The sequence below is a fragment of the Notamacropus eugenii genome, chromosome 4 (genome assembly GCF_028372415.1).
Source record: "Notamacropus eugenii isolate mMacEug1 chromosome 4, mMacEug1.pri_v2, whole genome shotgun sequence".
Lineage (NCBI taxonomy): Eukaryota > Metazoa > Chordata > Mammalia > Diprotodontia > Macropodidae > Notamacropus > Notamacropus eugenii.
This window is the reverse complement of record NC_092875.1, coordinates 393,366,309-393,390,735: the sequence shown is the minus strand read 5'-3', so window position 1 is coordinate 393,390,735 and position 24,427 is coordinate 393,366,309. Positions and strand designations below refer to the sequence as shown.

The 24,427-nt window shown below is 38.7% G+C and overlaps 1 long non-coding RNA gene across 4 annotated transcripts in view; it reads left to right on the top strand.

Moving 5' to 3' along the window:
- Positions 1-24,427, top strand: part of LOC140501667 (uncharacterized) — a 264,231-nt gene that overhangs the window by 1,857 nt on the left and 237,947 nt on the right. The window lies entirely within an intron of this gene.

Below are 24,427 nucleotides of genomic sequence, written 5' to 3'. Positions count from 1 at the left end.
GATAGATAAAACACTGATTAAGCACTTTCTATGTGTCAGGTACTACGTCAAGTGCTAGAGATACAAGCAAGCATGACAGTACTTCCCATAAGGAGCATACATTCTAATGAGGGAAGACAACAAAGAAAGGTTGCTGGGAGGGGGCGTTGTGCCAGTTTTTTGCCATTGGCAGCATAGTTTTGAGCTGGTGACTATGAAGTGAGATAGACACTTGACTCAAATAATTGACTCAAGAATATTGTTGTTGTTCATCCTTCATTTTCAAAGAGGACCAATGGCATCATTGGGTGATGTCTTGACTTTCATGTGAATTGGATTTAAGTCAAGCAGAGTTGCACAAAGTTGTCAACCTCACTCTCTCTTCATGATTCATTAAAGTCCAATGGCAAGACAAAAGTCGAGATGATTTGTGATGGATCTGTAGAAGGAAATGAGTGTGTTTATCCTGAAGAAGAGAAAACTAAGAGGGTAGTTAATTACTGACTTCATATATTTGAAGATCTGACAAGTGAAATGAGGATTAGCCTTGGTCTGTTTGGATCCAGAGGGCACATGTAGAAGCACTGAATAGAGGAGGGGTGGGGAACCTGTGACCTGGAGGTCAGATGTGGTCCTGAGGCCAGATGTGGCCCTCTTGGTCCTCAAGTGCAGGCTTTGACTGAATCTAAACTTCATTGAGCAAATTCCCTTAATAAAAGGACATGTTCTGTGGAACTTGGACTTAGTCAAAAGGCCACACATGAGGACCTAGGAGGCCACAAGTTGTCCACCCCTGGAATAGAGGTTACAGGAGGCAGACAACTTTGATATAAGAGCATACTTCCTAACAATTTGAGTGTTCCAAAGCAGAATGGAAGTGCCTCTCAGGAGGGAGTGGATTTTTTTCAAACTAGGGGTCTTCAATGGGATGTTGGATAACAACTGGCCAAGGATATTGTATAAGTAATTCATTTTGTGACAGCTTGTAGGAGAGGACTAATTAAATTCTTTTCTAGTCTGTAATTCCATTCCATTCCATTCAGCATGTAGTTATTAAGTGCCTACTATGTGTATCCCATACAAAGACCATAACAAAACAGTATCCTGACCTTAAATAGTTAAACACTCTACTGGGATGAAACAATGTATATACATATAAATACATACAAAATACATAAAAATCAAGTCAACAAGCATTTATCAAGCACTTGCTATATGCCAGACACGATACTAATAAGCATTGGAGATACAAAGAAAGAATAAAAAAGTCCCTACTCTGAAGGAGATTACAATAAACATAAAGTAATTCTGGGGAATTCCTAACAAGTAGGGGCATAAGGAAAGGCCTCTTGAAGGAAGGGATATGTGATCTGAACTTTGAGAGAGATAGGGATTCCAAAAGTCAGAGGTTAGGAGGAAGTATATATCCCAGGCATGGGGATCAAAGTTCCTACGTCTTTCAGAGTTGTTTGTTTTTAGAGTACTGCTGTTGTATAAACTGTTCTGCTTACTCCGTTCATACAAGTTTTCTCAGGTTGCTCTGAAACCATTCTCTTCATCAATTCTTATAGTACTATAGGATTCCATCACATTCCTGTAGCATAACTTATTTAGCCATTCTCCAATTGAGGGGCAACCTCTTAGTTTTCAATTCTTTACCACCATGAAAAGAGTTGCTAGAAATATTTTTGAACGTTTGGGCAATTTTCCTTTCTTTAATCTCTTTGGAACCTTTTGTATGTACACAGTTATCCCTCCCACATTGTGAGGGCTAGGGACAAGGTGCCCCCATGATATGGAAAATTCATGTAACATTTTTTGGCCCTCCCTTTGTACCAGAGAAGTCTGAATTTTTCCTTAATGGGGTGTTTATGGTACCTTATTGTAAAATTTCCTTTAGTATTGGGTTATAGACTTTGTGTTATCTGTTGGCCTTTGTATGTCGTCCATGATTTCCACAAAACTCCAAAATTCCCGTTTGATTTATTATGCCAACCTGAGATATATCAAAACCATGATGGGGAAAGTTGCTATGTGAAAGGGATAACTATTTTGCATGTTGTCTCCTTCATTACAGCATGAGTTCCTTGCGGGGTCAGGGACTATGTCTTTGCTTTTCTTTGTATCCCCAGAACTTAGCACAGAACTTGGTACATCGTAAGTGCATAATAAATGCTTGTTGACTATTTCCATGGTCCTACCTGTGTGTCTGGGACTGAGGAAGCAGGATGACAGAAAAGTGACTAACTGTTGGGAGAGAGACCATCTGTAGTGAATAATCTCTTGTAGAAAGATGACAGAAGCAAGAAGTTGTTTCCCACCTCTGTTCCTGGTAATGCTTGAGTTATTTGAATAGCTCGCACCAGGTAACAAGCAAGAAGAGGCCAAAGGATGAGGTGTTCTCCAAACATATAAGTGTAGGTCAGCAGTTCAGGGTCATTTGTATCTGAGGTGCAAAACAGGAAACCCAGGTCTAAGGGTGGTCAACAGTTCAAGAAACTAGGAGTTCAAACAGGTTTGAGACTGTCCCAGGAGGCATACTTCCAATGTGACCCACTGCCTATAGTGATTATATCAGGGCCATTTGGGGCTACCTTGCTCATTCTTCTGAGTGAGCTTCAGCTTTTGAATGACTCCTGCCTACTGTTAGCTCTTTATTTAGGGAACACAGCTGTGTTTATGGGCAACAGAGACTCTCCATATTACTAAGCCAGAGAAACGTATGCTCTACTTCAACAAAGGCAGTGAAAATGCTTGGGCTTCATTAAGAAAGACATAGCTTCCTGGAATAAAGAGGTGAGAATCTCGTTGCACCTTGCTCTGGTCAGACCACATCTGGGTTATTATTCAGTTCTGGTTATCTCATTTTAAGAAGGGCGTTGATAAAGGAGACCAGAGATGTGTGATGTAGATATTTTCTCAGTCAGTTTCTCTTCTCATAATAATAGTAGCTAACATTATGTAGCTGTACTATGTGCCAGGCACTGTGCTAAGCGCTTTGCAATTATTATCTTGTTTGATCTTCACAACAGCCCCGTGAGGTAGGTGTTATTATATGTGCAAAAGCATTTCAAATTCTTGTAACTGAAATTAAATGTTTTTATCTCTTGCTCTCGCCTCTATCCCTTATTTGTTAAACAACCCTCTGTATAACTATAGTTGTGAAAAGTACCTGGTCTCTTCTTTTTTTAAATTTTTCTTTTGGTATTGTTGTGATTATATGGTGTGTGGTGGGGTCATCTGGAAAGAATTCACAGGCTCAGATCATCTCCAACCCAAGCCAAAGCTTTACTGAAAATCACGCCTCTCAGAAGCAGGCTAAGTTTCAAGAAGGAAATATCAGTTTAGTGAAAGCAAGATGGATTTTTATAGGGCAAAAGGTACAATTATATCATTCCAGAATGTATGAATATTAAAATATAGGAGAGGTTTGTTAAGGCAATAGGAGAGGGGTCTCAGCCTTGGTGGAACTATGCGTGCTATTTCTCATAATGCATACAGAAAAATCCTTTTTGGGTGGGCATGTATGTATGATAATGATATTATTAAGTATAATAAATAATAAATAAATATTATTCAATATTAAACCCACTATGTCATAAGTTCGCCTAAAGGACAGCTTTTGTTTTTATTGCACAGGTGTCTGCTTAGAGAGAGTCCCTCCTATTGTTTTGGGATCCGCATCCCACTCGGACTTCCTGGTGATGCTACTTCTTGATAGGCTGGCTATTGTGGTCCAGTCTGAGATTAGATGGATGTGGTTGTGGTTGAGTGAATAGATAGACCTTCTCTTTCTGTGAGAAATATGAGAATTGGGTCTGGGGGCAGTGGTTAGCTAGAGACAGTAGCTAGGATTTCATCACATGCGCATGCCTGGTGTTCTAGTGAGACATATTTGGGATATTGGTTCTGGGGGCCTCTGAAGATATGACTGCTATTCAGTGAAGCCCATAAGGAAGTTAGAATATTGGGGTTCAGGGCAGCTTTATTAGGATTCCATTAGTGTGACCTCTTTCCAGTTTAATATGCTTTTTGGTTTATTGTGGTATATGGTATAAAATAGCATATATAGTATAAAACAGTGGTCCAAACCTAATTTTGGGGGACTGCTTTCGTGTTCTCTGCAGTTCTTGTCATATTGAGAGTCCTTCCCCAAGTAGCTTATTTTCTTGGTTTTATTGAAAAATGCTTTTTTTAAAACAAAGAAATAATTAAAGAAAGTAATATTTGTAGACATACAAACTCTAGAATGTCCAAATCATTAAAATGATTAACATGGAAAATAATAAAATGAGGGTGCTGGGCTAAAAATGTTAACTCACATTTACACAGCAAAAAAAGAAAAAAACTTTCATATAATTTTTATCATGAAGGCCCTAGGGCATAGGTAGTATAAGTATTTACATATGGACCAATTTAAACTCCAAGAACCAGAATGATGTGCCCCTGGTTACACAGCAAGTAAGTGTAAGAGTCAGAATTAGGTGATCTCCAAAGTCCCTTCAAGTTATAAGTCCTCTGCCTCTAAGTAACTTGAAGTCTTTGCTTCTCTCTTTCCCCATTGGTAAAATGGAGTATTGGGTAGCTACATGACCTCTCAGGTCTCTTTTTTAACTTTAAGGTTTAATGCCAAATGTTCAGCAGGATCATTACTTACCAGGACATGTTATTCCTATAGCAGATAAGGTGGGCAGTTCTATTAGCTACCATTCTGATTTCTTTTTGTTTGTTTATTTTTTAAAAGTAAGAGTTTTATTCATTTAAATTCAATTATGTTTTATTTTCATTTCCATATTCTTTCCCCCCATCTTCCCCTCCTCCCTCATTAAGAAAACAAATAAATCTGTTACAAACACGCAAAGCTAAGCAAAACATATTCTGGTGTTGGTGGTCATGTTGTGTATATATGTATATGTATATATTAAAAAAAATATTGCCTTACCTATAGTCTGAGTATATAACCTATCTGGAGGTAGGTACCACTGCTTCCTCAAAAGTCCTTTGGAATTGTGGTTGGTCATTATGTTGTTCTAGTTCCTAAGTCTTTCAAAGTTGTGTTTGTCTTTATAATATTGTTTTCATCATAAAAACTTTTCTGATTCTGCTCACTTCACTTTGCATCAGTTCATGTAAGTTTTCTCATGTCTATCTGAAACCATTCTCTTCATCCTTTCTTATAGAACTACAGAATTCTATCACCTTCATGTATCATGACTCATAACTCATCCAGCCATTGCTCAAGTGATGGGTACCCCATTGGTTTGCATTTCTTTGCTAATGCCAACAGTTTCTGTAAATGCTTTTGTATCTGTGGGTCATTTTGCTCATTCTTTAATCTTTGGGGAGTACAGACTTAGTAATGGTATTGCTGGATCAGAGGTGATGTCCAGTTTAACAGTTCTGAGGGCATAGTCCGAATTTTTTTCCAGAATGGCTGGGTCAGTTTACAGTTCCATCAATAGTATCGCTCTTCTTTCAGGAGTTGATAGCATTTTACTTAAAGGGGTGATTTGAATTGGTTTAAAAATCTAGAAAAAGAAATCCAGTGAGTCTTGAAGGAAGCCTCCAGACATTATCATCTCCAAGGGGATGGTTTAATGCTGTCGTTTTAACTTTCCTCACAGCCAAGGACCAGCAGGTAGAGAAATGGGAATCCTTAAAGAGGATGCCTTTAATCCTCTAAGCTGCAAACCTAACCTTGGGAGTAGCTGAACCCAAAGTTACAGAGAAAAACTGAAGGGATCGTTGGGGCTCAGTTTGCTCATTCCATTTCACTGCTTTTTTTCTTGGTGTTCCCTCCCCTCCTTTGCTTCCCCTAAATCAAAATTTAGCAGCAGCATTCTCAGTTATTCTCCTGGCCTAAAGAGAAATGCCGAATTGCCTAGCTTGGAAGTCTAACAAGTTAAAAAGCACAACTTCCTTGACTAGGATGTGTAAAAGAACAAGCATCTTCATTATTTACATTACTGTACCGACACTCTCCAGGCCTGTTCTGCCTGGAAAATAGGGAACTGAAAGCCTTTAATTAAACAACTTTTCCACCCCTTTCTCCTTGGGCTGTCTGACAGAAAACAGCAACAATGGGGCATTATAACGCTGCCATGTGGGCAAGCCAGTGAGGGTGGGAGCTGGGCCTCTCCTCTACTTGATTTATAGAGCAGCTTTCATGGCTCCTCTGGGGTGTATGCTCCAGGTCCAGAAGGCTTGCTCCATGTGGAAGGTATGAAAGAGATTCTGAGAATGACAGGGAGGGGAAAGGAAAGAGAAGATATTTCATCCTTTGTCTTTTTTAACCCATAAGTAGTCTTGACTAAGGTGTTCACTTCAGGGGTATCCCTCTGTACTGGAGAACAAGAGTCAAGTTAGAAATACAGTCCCCTTTGGGATCTGCCTTACTGCTACATCCCTGATATCACCAGCTTGGGTATTTCCTCCTCTGACATTGGCCAAGATCCCTCCAAGCTGTCTTATTCTGGACCATTTGCCCACAATAGCTAGCATACATACAGTGCTTTAAGGCTTGCAAAGTACTTCCCACAAGTTATTTCAAATGATCCTCACAAAGACCCGATGAGATAGGTGCTATTATGCTCTCCCTTTTATGTACGAGGAAATTGAAATTCACAGAAGTTGTGACTTGCTCATGGTCACACATCTAGTAAATGACCAAGGCTTGATTTGAATTTGAATCTTCCTGATTCAAAGTCCAACACTCTATCTGCAGCACCATTCTAGATCAAATTTAGGGAACTCTGAGGTCATCTAGTCCAAGCATTTTACAGATGAGAACACTAGACTAAACAGGATAACTGACATTTGCTCATCATGGAAAGAGCTCTGGGTTTGTAGTCAGAGGACCAGCTTTGCCACCTGCTACCTCTGTCATTGGGACAGTTAGGTGGTACAGTGGATAGAGTTCTGGGCCTGGAGTCAGGAAGATCAGAGTTCAAATCTGACATTAGACACTTACTAGCTGTGTGATCCTGGGTGAGTCACTTAGCTCAGTTTGCCTCCTTTTCCTCATCTGTAAAATAAACTGGAGAAGGAAATGGCACATCCCTCCAGGATCTTTACCAAGAAAACCCCAAATGGGATCACAAAGAGTCAGACAAGACTAGAACAACGGAAGAACAGCACAACCCATTTAATCTCTATGGGACTCAGTTTCCTCAACTGTAAAATGGCCTTTGAGTTCACTTCCAGTTGTAGATCTCTGGTCCTATGACATTCATCTAAGATATGGTAGAGGCGTGATTCAAACTCAGGTCCTCTGGCTCCAAAAACAATTCTATTTATGTCCTGGAAGACCATCTTCATGTCTGTTTAGCTGTTTCAGAAGTACTGGTATACTGTTCAGGTCGTCCATATGCCGTGTTTTGTGAATTTACCAGTGGTCAAAGAGTCATCATGGGATCCCTACTTTGTCTCTAAATCACAGAAGAGCAGCCTGAGTGTGACAAGGCAACACTGACTCTAGGGAGAAATGAAAAGTTAAGGCATTCAAGCAAAGTCTATTTCTTAATTCATACCAAGGCTTACTTTTTTTTGGAGCAACTGAATCAGTTCACATTGGCCTTCTGCTATAAACTGCCAAAGACATAATGACAAAAGAGGTAGCAAAATGAAGATGAAGTGTTCCATAAATAATTGTTGAATGAGCGGATGAGAGACTGCACCACAATCTAGCAAGAGACAAGTAGTTTCCTACATTTCAGATTGAAGGTTGAGCTCCAGCTATGTTATTACTACATTAATTAACATCCTGTTTACATTTTTGTTGCTAATATTAATCATTTGTTAGTTTGCTTGAATGTCTTTTGCCTTCATTTGTCTAATAATTCAATTTAACTAAACAAATATTATTAAAGATCTTTTGTGTCTGGAGCACTGTGCTAAGCTCAGAGTAAGATACCTTCCAAGAGCTTTCTATCTGATGGGGGGGACGGAGGATTTTTATGAACAACTGGCCTGCAAAATTGAATGTGTTGGGGGCAAAGCAGAGAATGTGGTCTGGAAAAAGAATGCATTGGAGGAAAAGGTAGAACAGGAAAGACTTTATGAAGAGATACCATTTGACCTGAGCCTGAACAGAAGAGAAAGATTTCAGCAGGAAGGAGTTTGCTCCTAGCATGAGGAGCCCACATGAAGGCCTCTTGGTGGATGAATGCACAATGAAGTAGGGAATGGCCAGTAATACAGTTTGGCTGGAATGGAGAATGCATAAAGGGGACTAATGTGATCAGGCTGGAGACTGGAGCCATACAGTGAAGAGCTTGAAATATTTTCATACACTACACATTGTCATTAAGACATGACAGCTTACCCTAATGGTTATCTTTCACAATAAATGGATTTGTAAACTTTTTCTCCTTGGATGATACTGTCTTTTCTGTAGCCTTCTGAATATGATATCTTGCCTTTCTATGAACATGGAACATTTATCAAAGTGCTCGCACATCTATTATCTCATTTTATGTCATTCTCTTACCTACTCCTGTCCTCCCTCACTTCCTTATATATTCTCTTGCTCTTTTTTCAATTCAGTTAAACTTGATGTAAATGTGCCACTACTACTATGTGCCAGGAATTGTACTAGATGGGGGGGATACAGAAGCAAAAATGAAACAGCCCTTTTTCTTAAGGAAGTCACCCTCTACTTGGAGTGGCAGTGTAGAACATGTACATAGATGTAATATACACATGAAATATGTATATACATTACATTTGTCAATACATAAACATCTACATAGAAGATAAATACAAAGTAATTAAGGAAGTGCTACTGGGGGGCACTAACAATTGGGGAGATGAAAATAGGTCTTATGTGGAAGGTGGCATTTGAGTTGAACCTTAAAGGGAGATAGGGGTTTATAAGGCATAAGATGAGGAGGCCTAGATGAGGAGAAAGTCCTCTGAAAAGACATGGAGGTAGGAGATGGAATGAAGTATGTAACAACATTAAGTACATTGGGTGTCTGGAATGAAGAGTGTGCAGGAGGTAGTAGTATGAAATTGATCTAGGATGATGGGTTAGAGCCAGATTGTGATGCTGTACAGAGGAGCCTGTGTTTTATCCTTGCATCATTGGAGTTTGGTTAGAGGAGGGATATGGTCAGATCTGTGATCACTTTGGCATCTGTGAAGATAATGGGCGTAGGGACATTTCTATTCAGCTTCCTTATACAGAACATGCATTTAAATATATAAGGAATATGAAATCTCAAGATTTAGAATTAGTCCTTCATTATATGGAATTATGGAGAACATAAGAATTTCCTGGCTACTCTGAAATTACCTGCAAATATGACAAACCATATCTTTTTCATTTGCTCTATTGAGATTTTAGACTTAAAAGGTTTTCAGGATCATTTAGGACAACTAGGAGGTTCTAGATTCAGACAAGCATGGTTCTGTGGACCCATTTTAGCCTTGAGGTATTCCCATGAGGTTTAGAACAATCCCAAAGATTCAAATAACATGTGACATTTAAAAAAAGGTCCCAGAGACAGAGTTTCTGTTTTATTGATTTTTATAACAATAATATATTGATATTATATGATATAATAACAAAATAAAAATCAGTTTTATTGATTACATCTAAATGTTTTGTTGATTGTGTCTAAACAAAAACAATCTCATTGTCCCCTTGGTAGCCAAAGAGACCGAACCTCGTAAACCTTCAATATTCATACGTCTTTTTCTATTTTTTGGAGAGGCACTTGGGATTAAGTGACTTGCTCAGGGTCACACAGCTAGTGAAGTGTCTGAGGCTGGATTTGAACTCAGGTCCTCCTGACTTTAGGGCCAGTACTCTCTCCACTGAACTACCTAGTTGTCTCTTTGTAAAGTTTTTTGAAACACGGGTGCACCCGAGGGTGAAAAATCAATTCTTGTTGGGCAATAAGTAATAAGAGAGAATGAATATTATAAAAGGAAGTAGATTATATTAAAATGAGGACCTTTGATGTACATGACTTGTATCATGCAGGTCTTGGTCAAAGAGACTTGTCAGTATCCATATCATCTCTCTGACAAAAGGGAGAATTCACATTTTCTCAGAACTGTCTAAGTAAACACAATGAACAAGAATGCACCCATTAGCCCAAACTTAGAGTTTGTTTTATTGTCTTTGATTAGATCTCAGTCATCTTGGTTGGGTAGATCTTTTTGAAAGATTTCCCACATTGATAGATTTCTGGATAAGCAAGTAGAAAAGGAGAAAAACCTTGGTCTCAATACAATAATTAGTTCTTAATACAAGAGAGTAATAATTGTTTCTCACAAACACCTGAAAGGAAAGAGGAGATTGGACTCAGATTTAATTAATGATATTATGGAACTATTTGAGTAGGTTGAGAAAGGAAGAGTCCATATAGTCACAACATACTACTCTGAGGATCCTTGATGAACCTAAACTATAACACATATGTCTGAAGCAAACTCAACCCTGATCAGTCTTATGAAGGCTTATATAGCTTAGGATTTCATAGATTTTCTATTTCAACTCTGAATCCTCTGCATCCTTCCATGTAAATAAGAAATACTTCCAAGCTCTGATAGACAGTTTTTTGGCATCTGAGGCCCAAAATTTCCTCACCTAGTGGCTAAAACTCTGGGGATGATCCTTTTTGAACATAGTAAGACTGGTCCTACCTAGGAGAACAGACACACCATCATCACCAGCCCTATGAAGAGCAACCTGTCCAATGTGGTAGGACTTCTTAGAACTTGTAATACAATGGCTTGGCTTTCCAGAACCTACCCCCACTTAACTCCCTGTCACATCATTAGACTAGGAGTATAATACAGTGAAGTCTTCCATGATAACTATAATTCAACATTTCTTTTGTGTGATGCTTTCAGAAATTCTTGGAATGAATTCTTATTTCTCTTCCTTGCCCCATGAGCAGATATCTCCCTTCTTCTAGTTAGCATCTTTTTTTGTTAATAAATGTGCATATTTAAGCAAAACAAATTCTCACATTGGTTTTGTCCAAAAAATGTATGTTTCATTCTGCTTCTTGAGTCCATTGCTTTTCTGTTAGAAGGTAAGTAGCATCGTAAGTATTCTGGAATCAAAGTTCTTCATTGAATTGATTGGAGTTCTCAGTTTTTCAAAGTCATTTTTCTTTATAATGTTATTACATAGATTGTTTTTGGTTCTGTTTACATCACTCTGCATCAGTTCATACAGGTTTTTCTGAAAGCATTAATTTTTCATTTCATTTTTTATGGCCCAATAATATTCCATTACGTTAGCATATCATAATTTCTTGAGCCATTCCCCAATAAGTGAGCACCTTCTTAATTTCCACTTCTTTGCCACCACAGAAAGAACTGCTGTAAATATTCTTTGATCTCATTGGGCAGAGACCTTTTAGTGGTATTTACTGTGTTAAAGAGTATGACACAGTTCAATGACTTTGGGAGCATCCTTCCAGAATGGAGTAATGTATAGTACCAATCCTAATCCATCAATAGTGGATTAGGGGATCTGTTTTCCCATATTCTTTCTAACGTGGCTTTTCTGGGGGGATGGAATCTTTGCTTTTTCAATGAGTATGAAGTGGAACCACAGAATTTCTTTAATTTACATTTCTCTAATTAATATTTTGAAGCATTTTTTGTATATTTGTTGATAACTTGGATTTCTTCCTTTGAAAATGTTCTGTGTATCCTTTGAAATTTTTTATCTGTTGGAGAACAGCTCTTGGAAGAAACACTTCGACCTAAACTTTCTGAGGAAATGACTAGTCACAACATTTTACAAGAGAGATTTCCCAGTCTTCGTAGGCATCAAAATAAAACACTCACTTTCCCCACTCAGGTTGCAAAGGGTGATTTTGTCATACTTTGGTTGTGTGACAGCCAGATGTGTGACTAAACCTCTCTCTGTTAATAACTTTACTTTTTAATTGAACTTTTACCCGTCACGGGCTGGAAGGCAGGTTATGTGGCTGGTTCTGAGTTAATTACAACTGCCGTTATTTTTTATTTGCAGTGCCTAAGCAAGCAGTAAAACAACAAGTTAAGTCCCATTTGCAGTGGGACCATGACTCCATTAGGGCTTTTGAATAACTGGCATGAGTAATTAAAGTCATGGCAATAGCATCTGCAGGGGCAGCAGCAACATTTGGTTGGTACCCAAATTCATCAGCTTCTCCATATCATGTGAAAACCGTGAGTGAGAGTATTCTTGAAAATATCATTAACCAGTTCTAAGCATGGATCTACAAGCTTTCATCTTGGAGTCCTCAAATGCTTTTCAAAACTTGTTGCTCCCCAGTTCTAGTCACACTGATGGAAAGTGAGTCTTTTTAGACTGAGACCATAATCCAGGCACCATTGTCCAAAGGGTGACAGCTTTTCCAAATTAAACCTCTTGGTACCTAGAAAAGAATTAAATAGTCTTTGAGGTATGAGCTTTACAAGCCCAAGAGTTTAGTTATATTGCAAATTTATCACTCACTGAATGAGAACAATTATGCCCATCTTAATGATGAATGTAGCACAGTCAAGTGACTCCAGTGAAATCCAATCACAGTTTAAAAAGATTCAGAAGCCTTAGCTTCCTGTTTTGGTTCTTATGCTTGAATGTCCAAAGTCCTAGTCTCATCCTGACTTTCTGTTTCTGTTAATGTCGTCACCATTCTCCCAGGGACCCATACTTATAACCTCAGAGTCATCTTTCACTACTTCTTCCACAGCACCTGATTCCGAATGATTGTCAAATATTATATTTCTTTTTCTGAGATATCTCTTGTGTCTTTCATCCACCCATCCATTAATCAAGGATTTATTGAGCACCTAAAATGTAGGATACCAGTGGAAAGAATGAAATGGTTCATCCTTGCAAGGAGTTTGCATTCTTCCCTCCTCACTATTCTTATAGCCTGGACTGTTATTATAAGAGCCTCCCAACCATTCTCCCTCACTTTAATCTTTTCCCAATCCAATATTCTGTAGAGCATTGCCAGAGAAATCTTTCCAACCTGCTCTTAGTATATGCCTTCTATTCAAAAACTTTCAATGCCTCCCTATTGTCTACTGAGCTTAGGTGGCACAATGGATCAAGTTCTAGGCCTGAGGTCAGATACTTAGTGTGATCCTGGGCAAGTCACTTAATCTCTGCCTCACTTTCCTCAACTGCAAAATGGAGATACCTCCCAGGGATGCTGTGAGTGTCAAATGAGATGATGATTGTAAAGCACTTAGCTCAGTTTCCTTATTTATAAAATGAGAGATTTGTTCTAGATGTCTTCTAAGGTCTTTTTTAGCACTGAGTCAGTAATTGAATTTTTCCAACATATAGAGACTAGGGCAATGGTTTACATATGGCCTAAAGGATGCTGATTGACCCTATATTGGAATGACTTCTTTAAACGGTTGCCACCACTTAAAATGTATTAGGTCCATTAAAAGTCCACATATTAGTTGTTTATAAAAGTTTGCTTGTAAATAAAATATTGGGAGATAGAAGAGATTATTTTCTTCTTTTCCCTTTTTCTTTTTTTGGCTACAGCTGGGTATTTAAAGAGCTTGCCCACGAGAGGTAGTTCAGAAAAGTTCAGTGTGTGTTCCAGGGGCTCTCTTTGGGTCCTTCAGAGCGCATCTGCAATGTCAACTGTTTCTTTGTATCTCTCTGCTGCTTCTAGTTACAACACATGTCTCTTCCTTTAGACTCAAATTTTCCTCTGTTCCTTCACCGATTTCCTGTCATTCCACTTTATATTATTGTAAATCACCAGCTCTGAAAATGCTGAATCTGAGAAACTGTACCCTTAGCAGAACTTATCTTCTCAACAGGGAAGAAATAACTCTCAGCTCCATTTCCGTCTTGCTTTTTTTTGCTCCTTTTGTGTAGATGTCCTTGTTCTTGGGGGGCTGCTGGTAGAAGATGGGTTGACAGAAGTGGACCTAAAGTCAGATGACAACCACATTGCAGCACCTCCTCCCTCCCTCTGCAGCTCCATCCTCCATTGCCAGTAGCCATTGCTGCTACCATGCATCCATTTAGCTGTCATCATCCACATTAACAACAAAAATCGGCTCAAGACACTTAGGAAAATGTATGCAGCTATATAAAACATAGCTCTTGGCTTCTAGGAATTCTGTCCAGGAAGGAGGATGGAATATAAAATGAAAGAAAAATCTGAGATGTGAATGTAACCCCCAGTTCCAAAGCCCATTGGTATGGGTCTCTCTCCTCTAAGGATGAATGCCCTGCCTTGCATGAGGGGTGGTAGGAAGTTGGCAAGAGTGGCTGAGCTTGAGTCTCTTCAGTTCTTTATGATTTTTTTTTTTTGAGTTTACTTCATGTTTCAAGAAGCTGAATCTCTTTGGATTTTGGGCACCTCTGGCTTCCAACTCTGAGTGAGAAGATAGAAGATGCCAACCCCCATGTCAGGTTGCTGAAGGAAAAAACTCAGAGAAGAAGCAAATGGGAGAGAGTTTGCAGTCTCTGTCATGTCCCAGTCCCAAGAATTGCTACACTGGAGACTTCAGGGAACTTCCCTTTGAGTGAAATCTAGGACTCTCTTGATTGAACTGAGTCACCTCACTCTCAGTGGAAGAGCTCCACTTTGTATCTTGTCTGCTATATATTCTCCTGTGCATACTTTCTCTGGTTTCTATTTTGCTTCCAATTTGGATAAATGAGTTTTCTTTGATAATTGCTATGTGTGTTCATTGTGGAATTGCTATTTGGAGGGAAGAGGGTTGAGTCTCACATACAGAGCTTGGGGATCCTCTTTTCCCTTGATACTGTAACAGTAATCAGAAGTTAGCATGTACCTGAGACTTACATCCCCTAGACTAATAATATTTCAGAGAGAAGAGGGATATAATTCTATCCCAGTAACCCTTCTCACTGACGAGAACAAAGTGGTAGCCTCTGTCCTTAAACTTCTGCTTCCCCTTCTGGCAGGAATTAAAGCCTCCATTCTAGAAGGGTGGTGGTAGAGAGGATACTAGAGATGTCTATTTTGCCTCTCTTTGAGACACACAATAACATCTTCAATCTACACATGGGTAACAGCCGAGTGATGCAAAGAATGTTGAAGAATTTGGAGGCAGGAGAGGTCTTTACTTCTGGGATAGTCAGAGGAGGCTTCATAGAAGGTGGATTTTTGAGTTGTATCTTAAAGGATGGGTTGGATTTAATAGGGGGCAGCTAGGTGGCACAGGGGATAGAGTGCTGGGCTTGGAATCAGGAAGATTCATCTTCCTGAGTTCAAATCTTGGCTCAGACACTTACTAGCTGTGTGACCCTGGGCAAGTCATTTAACTCTGTTTACCTCAGTTCTTCATCTATAAAATAGGATGGAGAAGAAAATGGCAAACTGCTCCAGTATCCTTGCCAAGAAAACCCCAAATGGGGTCATGAAGAGTTGAACACAACTGACAAACAACTGAACAAAAACAAAGGATTTAATAGATAGGAAAGGGAAAGAATACCAAGTAGAGATGATAGCTTGAACAAAAGTATGTAGGCATGTTTGGGGGACAGTGGATAGACTGCATTGGCTAGAGTGCAGAGTAGTATTTTTGGAGTCAGAAGATGTCAAATGCAGGCTGACCTACTTATTTCCTGTGACCCTGGACTAGTCACTGGACCTCTTTGGACCTCATTTACTCATCCGTTATAGGTTCCCAAAGTGGGTGATACTGCCTCCTGGGGGGCTTTGGAATGATTCAGGGTTAGTAACAGCCTCAGGTGCAATTGGGGGGCACTGAATAAAAATAAGGGGGCAGTGGAAGCATAAGGAAAAAAGAAAAGATAAGAAAATTTTGAAAAATCATTTGTACATGTCTCATCTGTTGTGTAAGAGTTAAAATTGTAGTGACTACATTATTTTCCAAATAAACACACAAAATGTAAGTTATAATGATCAGTACTTAAGTTCACCAACAGGTCTTAACAAGCAAGTGTTGACAGGCAAGTGTGTTGAGTATTGTCAGAAGTCTAGCATGCATTGGCAGGAATATGTATGTGTAATGACTTGTTTACAACATGATACTACATGACACAATTGCAACATCAAAATTTCACTGAAGGAAAAAAATCCATGAATTTATAATAAATTATTAAATTTAAGATAGTTCATTTAAAAAAATTATATATTTTTTTGAAATGAGGCAATTAAAAAAAATTAAAGGGTTAAAGAAAATAGATTTCCAGGGGGTGCTGAGTAAGTTTTTTTAAAGGGGCATTAGTCCAGACAAATTTGGGAACCTTTGAACTAGATATTCCTAACATCCCTTCCAGCACTAATTAACTATCATGCTATGAGCCTAAGAACCAATAAGTTTAATTCAAATCAACAAACATTTGTTAAAGAGACTATTATGTACATGATCATTGTCATTAGAGATAAGTAGATGAAATAAAGCAATGGCCCTGCCCAGGAGTGACTTAAAGTCTACTGGAGGGGATATGACATACTCAAGCATGTATAATATAAAAAAATGATGAGGGAAAAAGAAACATCATGCAAAATGGTCTAGAAAAATTATAGGTGAGAGAGAATAGTTCTAGATAAAGCTGAACCCTTGGGGCTGTACTATGGAAGGCAATGAATGCCAACATCAAAGGTTTGAACTTGATTTTGTAGGAAGTGTGGAGACCAGTAAATTTAACTCAAATCAACAAACATTCAACTGTTACATGCAAAGTACCTATATTATGTGAAAGGTTTTGTCAGTGTCATGATGTATGTGAATATAGGACTAGATTATGGGTAGGCGCATTTGAAAAATGGAGGTGGGGACTTCTTAGGTAGAGAAAGTGCCTTGCACAGTCACTTAATCGATGATTGTTGAATTTTTATTTGTTTCTTGAAAATTTCAAGATCTTAGTCTATATATGGGATGGAGATTGATTTGGAGTTATGGACTTTGGAGTGAACTTGTGTGTGGCCAGAAGTCATCGTAGAGCAAGAGAAAGGCTCCAGAGTAGCAGCTCCCTCATTTGTCCCTGAATTTCATCTGTAATTCAATAGGGACATTTTGAATTACTTCCTTCTGTTGTACTAGTATGCAGTATATGAAAAAAAGTAGTTTTCTTCTCTGTTTAAGTGACAAAACTAGCAATGTCTTGAAAGCTACACTTTAATAGGAAATGGACAGTGGGTGGTAGTACCAAAACCACCTCTTGGGAACTATGGAGGGAAAGTTATGGAAGATAAAATTACTGGCATCACCTGTTGGAATTTGCTGAGATCTACAGGAGGAGTCATATAATAAGAAACTAGAAAGAGGCACCCCTAGCTTGTGACTTGTTACTGAGATTACAGAGGTCTTTGGGGAATCATTGGTGATTATCATTATTTTCCATGTGTGCTGTATTTGTTTTATCTGATTTGTAGATAAAATTGTTTTTCTCTGAGTTTTGTGAACTGTGTGTTTGCAAAGGGCAATGATGACAACATACAGAGTAGAATTACATAATGAGATTCCCAGACTTTTCTGGGTGGGGAGCAATTAACAAGAGAAGTAAGAAATAGTTCAGAGTCTATTGTTGATCACAGATGTAGATCCTGAGATAATTTCAGTCCACTCCCTCAGTTTGCCGATGATGAAACTAGGGTTCCAGGGAGTTGAAGTGGTTTGCCCAAATTCCTGCATGTACTGGCAGCTCCTCTGAGTCCAGATCTAACTCTCCTTCATTGCTCTACATCGTTAACACTTCCTTTAGGTCCTTTGTGTCATGTAAGGACCGATAGCAAAAATAAAAATAGGTTAAGCATATTTTTTAATAAAAAATGATAGATCCACTAAAAATGTATAATAACTATCCCAGTTTACTTTATCTGTTTATCTCAGAGGACAAATATACTTCTTAAAACTCAATTCTTATTTCATTTAGGATGGATGACTATGGGAGAAAGTACATATTTCTTTAGGTGTTGAAAGTCTCAGGTCAGGTAGGATCATAGGATGTAGATCTGGAAGAGACAGTAGGGTCAGACTGAGAAGAGATGAATATTATCTTGATAGAAACTTGTCAGAGGCCCTGAAGCAACTACAGAAAGAATTTTCTGGGTCCTCACAAAGGGTCTTTATATTCTAATGTCCCCACTCTAATTCCTCTGTCCAAAGCCATTCAGGGAGTTTAAGTGAAGGACTCCAAGTAGGCACTTGACCTAGAGTGGGGCCCTAAAAGTATATGACCTTCTGGAGGCTAGCTAGGTAAGAAGCATTGCCAGAAATGATGGATATGGGCCAGTGAGCAGGTAAATCTACACATGTCTATTTACCAGTCAACATTGACTTCAATAGACTTTCCAATAGCAGAGGACTTGAAATAGAAGACCTGGATTTGAGTCTGAGGTCTCTTGCTTACCTGTCATATTATTGTGTGTATACCATGTAACCTTTGTGAGAATCAGTTTCTTTACCTGTAAAATGGTGATAACAGTGCTTGAATCCCCACCTTGCAGTGTGGTTGGGAGGAAATTGCTTTGTAAACAATCTTGTAAAAAAATTGTTTTGTAAATCTGAAAGTCCTAATGAAATGAGAATTTTAATGATATAGTCATGTCTCCTAAAATGCAAGCACTTCTAATCTTCTTAACTGTTTTTTATTATATTCCTAAATTGATTAGTCAATAGATATAAATAAAGTATTTATTATCTAATATGGGGCAGGCACCGTGCTAGGTCCCGGGGTTGGAAGGGAGAGTAATCCTCAATGAGCATATCTTCTAATGGAGGAGATAAGTACCTATAAAAATCCAAACACTACAAATTTAAAATGGATAAATACTAAGTAGTTAATCCAAGGCAGTTTGGGAGGGGACACTAACAGTTGGGGAGATTAAGGAATAACTTACAGCAGAAGATGGTACTTGGCTTCTGATTACTAAAGGGGCAAGGGTCATTTACTACCATGTCCCAAAAGTCTTAGTACAGTTTTAAGCTGCTTATTGTAAATAATTTCTTAAATCATTACTAAGTCTATTACTTCTAAAATCATTTGCAGATCGACACCATTTTATATATGTAAATGCTTAACTTATACAGACATGTGTGTACGTATGCATATATGTACACACACACACACAATTTAGTATTCTTAAAACTGTGCTAAGACTTTTGGGGCACTCTGTATGTTATCCTATAAAACTGTTACCATACTGAGGATAATAAACATAGAGTATTCAAGTGGTCCTGGTTATCTGCCTGTGGTCTCCAGGAGAAGACAGGGAGGGAGAAAGGTCTAATATCATAGTTCTTTAAGAGTTCGAAGGTACCTTAAAGGGTATCTAATCTAATCCTCTCTGTGCCTTAGGAATGGAGCCTCCGTCTAACTTTATCATGACAAGTGGTCTTTTAGCCTCACCTTGAACACCCCTCAGTGAGAGAAGACTCTAGTTGGAAAAAAATCACAGGACAAACTCCTAACTCTCTGTGGTGACTTGCTGTAAAGAGGGTAGAGACAAGGTGCCTGAGGAAAGGCCAGACTTTCAAAAATATTTTAAACTGTCCTTATTTAACTTTAAAAGGTAATGCATGACCTTTTGCTATGGAAATTTCTGTGTGGCTGTGTGCACAGCATTAATATTAAGGAATGCTATCAAAGGAGAATTAAGCTTATTTACCTGGAAAGAACTCATGGCTGGAGTAAATTGTGGCTATAAAACCAGTATTCATCCATCCAAGTCACTTGGAAGTTAATTAAACATTACTTCCAATTATCCATATTTTAAAAAAATGAACTTACATATTTCAGTTTTATATCATTTTCATTTCCAAGTATGTTTGTCCCCTTTTCCCTATCCAGCAAATCATCCCTTATAATTAAAATAGTCAAATGCAGTGTTGTAAATTAAATAGAAATAGATCCCTGTAGGCCACATAGTGACTTAGAAAACCACAAATTAACATTTTCTATGTTGCACTGTAATTTGTTTTTGTTAACTATGTTCCAATTACACTTTAATCTGGTTTAGCTTCACTTTAGTGATCATAAGATCACGTTTAATACCTCCACTCAAATGGATCTATGATTTTTTTTTTGATTCAGGAACTCCCTCCAGTGTTGCAGATTACAAGCCACCTACACCTGTCCATCTTGTATGATTCTTGTTCTAGTTCTCCCCAAGTTCTCCACAGAGAGTCTGCTACATGCTTATCCTCACAAGGATATCATTTCTAGAGCACTCTGGCTAATCTATCCTCTTTTTCTATCAGACAATTCTTGAATGATGCCCTTTACTCTTTCTTCTTGGGAGTTTCTCATTGGATAGATGGCTGTAGTCTGTTTGACATTCTCCATGGGTCTCTTCCCTGTCTTCTGTACAATGTTTATCTTCTTTTTTTTTGGAGGTAATGGTGTCCCATAACTCACTGCCATATAGCAACACCAGTAAAAATGTATGTATTGAAAAAATGAGCTTTGGTTTTTATGGAAAGCTTGGGAATAGGAAAAGAACTTTGTAATCTCCCCAAAGTGATCTATCCCCTCTTGTAAGTTCTGGTCCCAGTTTGTCCCAGATATATATGTTGTTAGACAAGCTCTATGGAGTATCTAACCAAATGCATATTGAAATCTGGGCAAAACACATTTTTCTTCCACTTGATCTTTGCTGTGTGGATGAATAGACAAGTCTTCTTTCAGTGATTCTACAAGCCTCCCTTGCAGGAGAGTCTGCAATGCATTGGGGCTTGGTGCAATCAGCATACTGTCATTCACAACAGGATCACCTAGAGGCCTTACCATATACAATCTTTTAGTCTCTTTCCTCACCAGATGGCTGGCCTTTTGGTGTTGTGCCTCTCTATAATTAGCTAGGTTTGTCCTTTCAAAATAGTCTTGGTCCACTACTGAGGACATGAACCTTACAGAGCTTATGTTCCTTGGGTATAATCTTTGAGAACCCAGGGTCACTTTCATCCCAGGACATGGCATTAGAGTAGGACTTCATGGTGATCCTCTAGTAACAAAGAAGAAAAAAAGGAATTTCAGGAAAACAGCCAACATATCAACTAAGGCTGACTATATTCACCGTGTTCTACACCCATAGTTTCTCACCTCTGTAACGAAGAGAGGGAGGCTCATTTTCTCATGTATTCTCTGGGTTTAAACTTGGTCATTTTAAGTAGTGTTCAATTTATATATATTTTTCCATTAACATTGTTGTAGTTGCTTATCTTGTTTTCCTAGTTCTAGTGACTGTACCCTGAATCCATTCAATCAAGTCTCATACACTTCCCTGAATTTTTTGAATTCAGTTTCCTAAGATGCATGTAGCTCAGCTCATTCAGTCACCTCCCAGCTGATGAATGCCTACTTTGTTTTCAGTTCTTGCTGCCACAAAAAAAGTGCTGCTGTGAACGTATTGGTATAAATGGAAAAAATTATTTCTGTGCTTGATTTCCTTGGAGATACATTCCTAACAGTGAAATGTCTGGGCCAAAGGGTAAGGACATTTTAGTGACTTTAAAAATGGAATTCCTAATTGCTTTCCAGAATGCCTAGACCAATTCACAGGCCTATGTTAATGTGTCTGTATTTCCTGTCTTCCCTCCAACATGGATTATTTTCACCTTTCGTTGTCCTTGTCCCTTTTCTAGGCATGAGTTAAAACCTCAGAAATATTTTGCATCTATCTTATTATTAATTTCAAGTACTCTTTTGTGTGGTTGTTAATAGTTTGTAATAGCCTCTACATAGTACTTTTGTTGTTTGCACAGTACTTACATATAAGATCTCATTTGGTCCTTATAACAACCTTGTGAAGCAGGGCTGTTAGTATCTCCACTTTGCAGATGAGAAAACTGAGGCAGACAGAGGTTAAGTGACTTGCCCAGGATCATACAGTTAGTAAGTATTTGAAGCTGGATTTATGCTCAGGTCTTCCTGACTTCAAGTCTTCAATACTGTATCCCCTATGCTACTCTGTTATCTCTATGAAAACTATTTACATACTTTGACCATTCTTTGGGGAATGGCTCTTGATTTTATATATTTGTTTGAATTGCTCTCTTATCTTGGATAACAGATATCAGAGATATTTGAAATAAAGATTTTTTTTCTAATAAATAATTTTCTTTCTGCTGCTTTTGGCACTGGATAAGACTTCAGTAAGCTCAAAGAAAAAGACATTTTTAGGAATTGAAAATGGTTTGATGAAGGCATGGAGTCAGGAAAATTTGGGAAGAGGAATGGCAAGCAGGAAAATCTAGCAGGTACATAGAATATACGGAGGAGAGGAGTATGATATGTACTGGAAGGGCAGACTACGCTGTGCCATGTTTTGGGGAGCTTTGTCTCTCAGGCTAAAGTGCCTGAATTTTATTCAGTAGTCAATAGAGAGCCACTCAGAGGTTCTGAGCAGAGGAATAACATGACCAGATAGACTATTTCTGTTTAACCTGCCCATCTCAAGGGCAAACCATGGGAGAGAGGGAAGTGAAATGACCTCCAGAGGCTAGATAGCATCAGGGTTGTCAGGAAAGAAGCATCATCACAAATGAAGGCTGTGAGTCCCTAGCAGATAAACAACTGATATGCAAAGGGCCTCAGCAGAGGCAGATCCATTAAGCCAAATAACAGGTCATAGACCAAGTGACCAAAGGGGGTGAAGCAGTGGAATTCCTGTAAAGGCACAAGCCATAAACCAATAGGTTTATGCATGTCATTAAAGGAAGGCAATGGGATATGTCAGGAAAGTGTAGAAGGAGCTAAAGTCAGAGGTTGTTGTTCAGTTGTTTCAGTCATGTCTGACTCTTCATGACCCCTTTTGAAGTTTTCTTGGCAAAGATGCTGGAGTTGTTTGCCATTTCTTTTTCCAGCTCATTTTACAGATGAGGAAACTGAGGCAAACAAGGTTAAGTGATTTGCTCAAGGTCACACAACTAATAATGTCTGAGGCCACATTTGAACTCAGGTCTTCCTGACTTTAGGCTGGGCATTTTATCCGCTGCTCCAGATACTACTTGTGTGACCTTGGACAAATCACTCTTCTTCTCTGGGTTGGTCTAGATACGTACTGAGATCTCTTCTGGTTCTAGAGCTATGACTTGATAAGATAATAATAGCCAGCATTTCTATAGCTATCACTTTGGTAGATACCTCATTGTATCTTTACAACAATCCTGGGAGGCAGGTGCTATTACTATTCTCATTTTACAAAGGAGTTTTTTTTTAAGTAGCTCATTCCTTCATTTGAGCACAGAGTGGAAGGTGATTAACAAGCTTAGATTTCATAGTGGCTGTAGGCTTGAAATACATGGAATATTATCATCTCCAAAGGACTGAACATGAGTGTCACCTACAGCGCCCTAGAGGGATGTATGGTACGTGTGAGCTGGAAGGACAAGTGTAAGGGAGTAAGGATGCCATCCATGAAGTGAAAAATAAAATGGGTTAATCACATGGCAAGAGACTGGGAAATGGATGCACTGCCCGTGTGTTCCACTCAGGGCAGTACTGGAGCCAGTCTGACAGAAGAGTTGACGATTAAATTTTGAGCATGAGTGTTCATACTTTGGAAATTGGCAAATGCTAGTTTAATTGATTGATTTGTTGATTGTCTAGACTTAAAGTGATAGATAAAATATTAATAATGCAGATTAAACTTTTAAAAAATGTGTATTATGTATATTTCCCCCCCAGGGAGTCAATTGTTAAATACTTACCAGCGTACCCCTGGCTCCACTGATATGCTTATGAAGTTAATAGACAGCGAGGAAGGCCCCTAGCATGTTGAGAGGACTTCTGTGGCAAACTCGTGGCTGGACACGTAGAAAAGCTGCACAAAGACGGGCAGGCATAGGTAGATGGGTTAGGTTCTGTATCATGGGAGACAAATATTCTTATTTTTAGGATCCTAGATGCTTTAGAGTATTGGAGCATGGGGTAAGCAATCTTTGGGTGAATTTCTTCTAGGCTGGGATGTTTTCTTAAACATTAACAAATGTGTATTTTGATTGGCCTGCATTGCAGATTCAAGCACATAGCTAACTTCAGGGTATCTTGAGAGAGTTATTGCATGGCTGAGTCCCAGTCTCCCTGACTCCAGGGGATAGTTTTGTGTATCTTATACAAACATCCCATCTTGTTGATTGTATATTCAAATCAAGTGTTCTCTGGGCCACTGCAATATTTAAATTCAAATGCCAGGTCTCTTTATGGTTCATTAGCTGTGATTGTCTCTGGGGTAGCATGCTAAGTTTGGCATATTGGAGAAGAGCTCTCCTAGATGCTCTCTGAAAGATTGAATTCACCCTCCCTAACCAGCCTTGACTAACTGGTTTTGTGTTTCAAGGGAAAAAATTTTCTTTAGGAGATGAGTAAGTTGATTTCTTCCCTCCTTACATTGAGTGGGTAGGAAAGAAATGGACGTCATAGGCAAGAGGCAGCAGGAACACAGTTATAACAAATCCATCAGGATGTTCTCTGGGAACAAATTGCTGGTCAGTGGTAGCGGTAGGGGACACATTC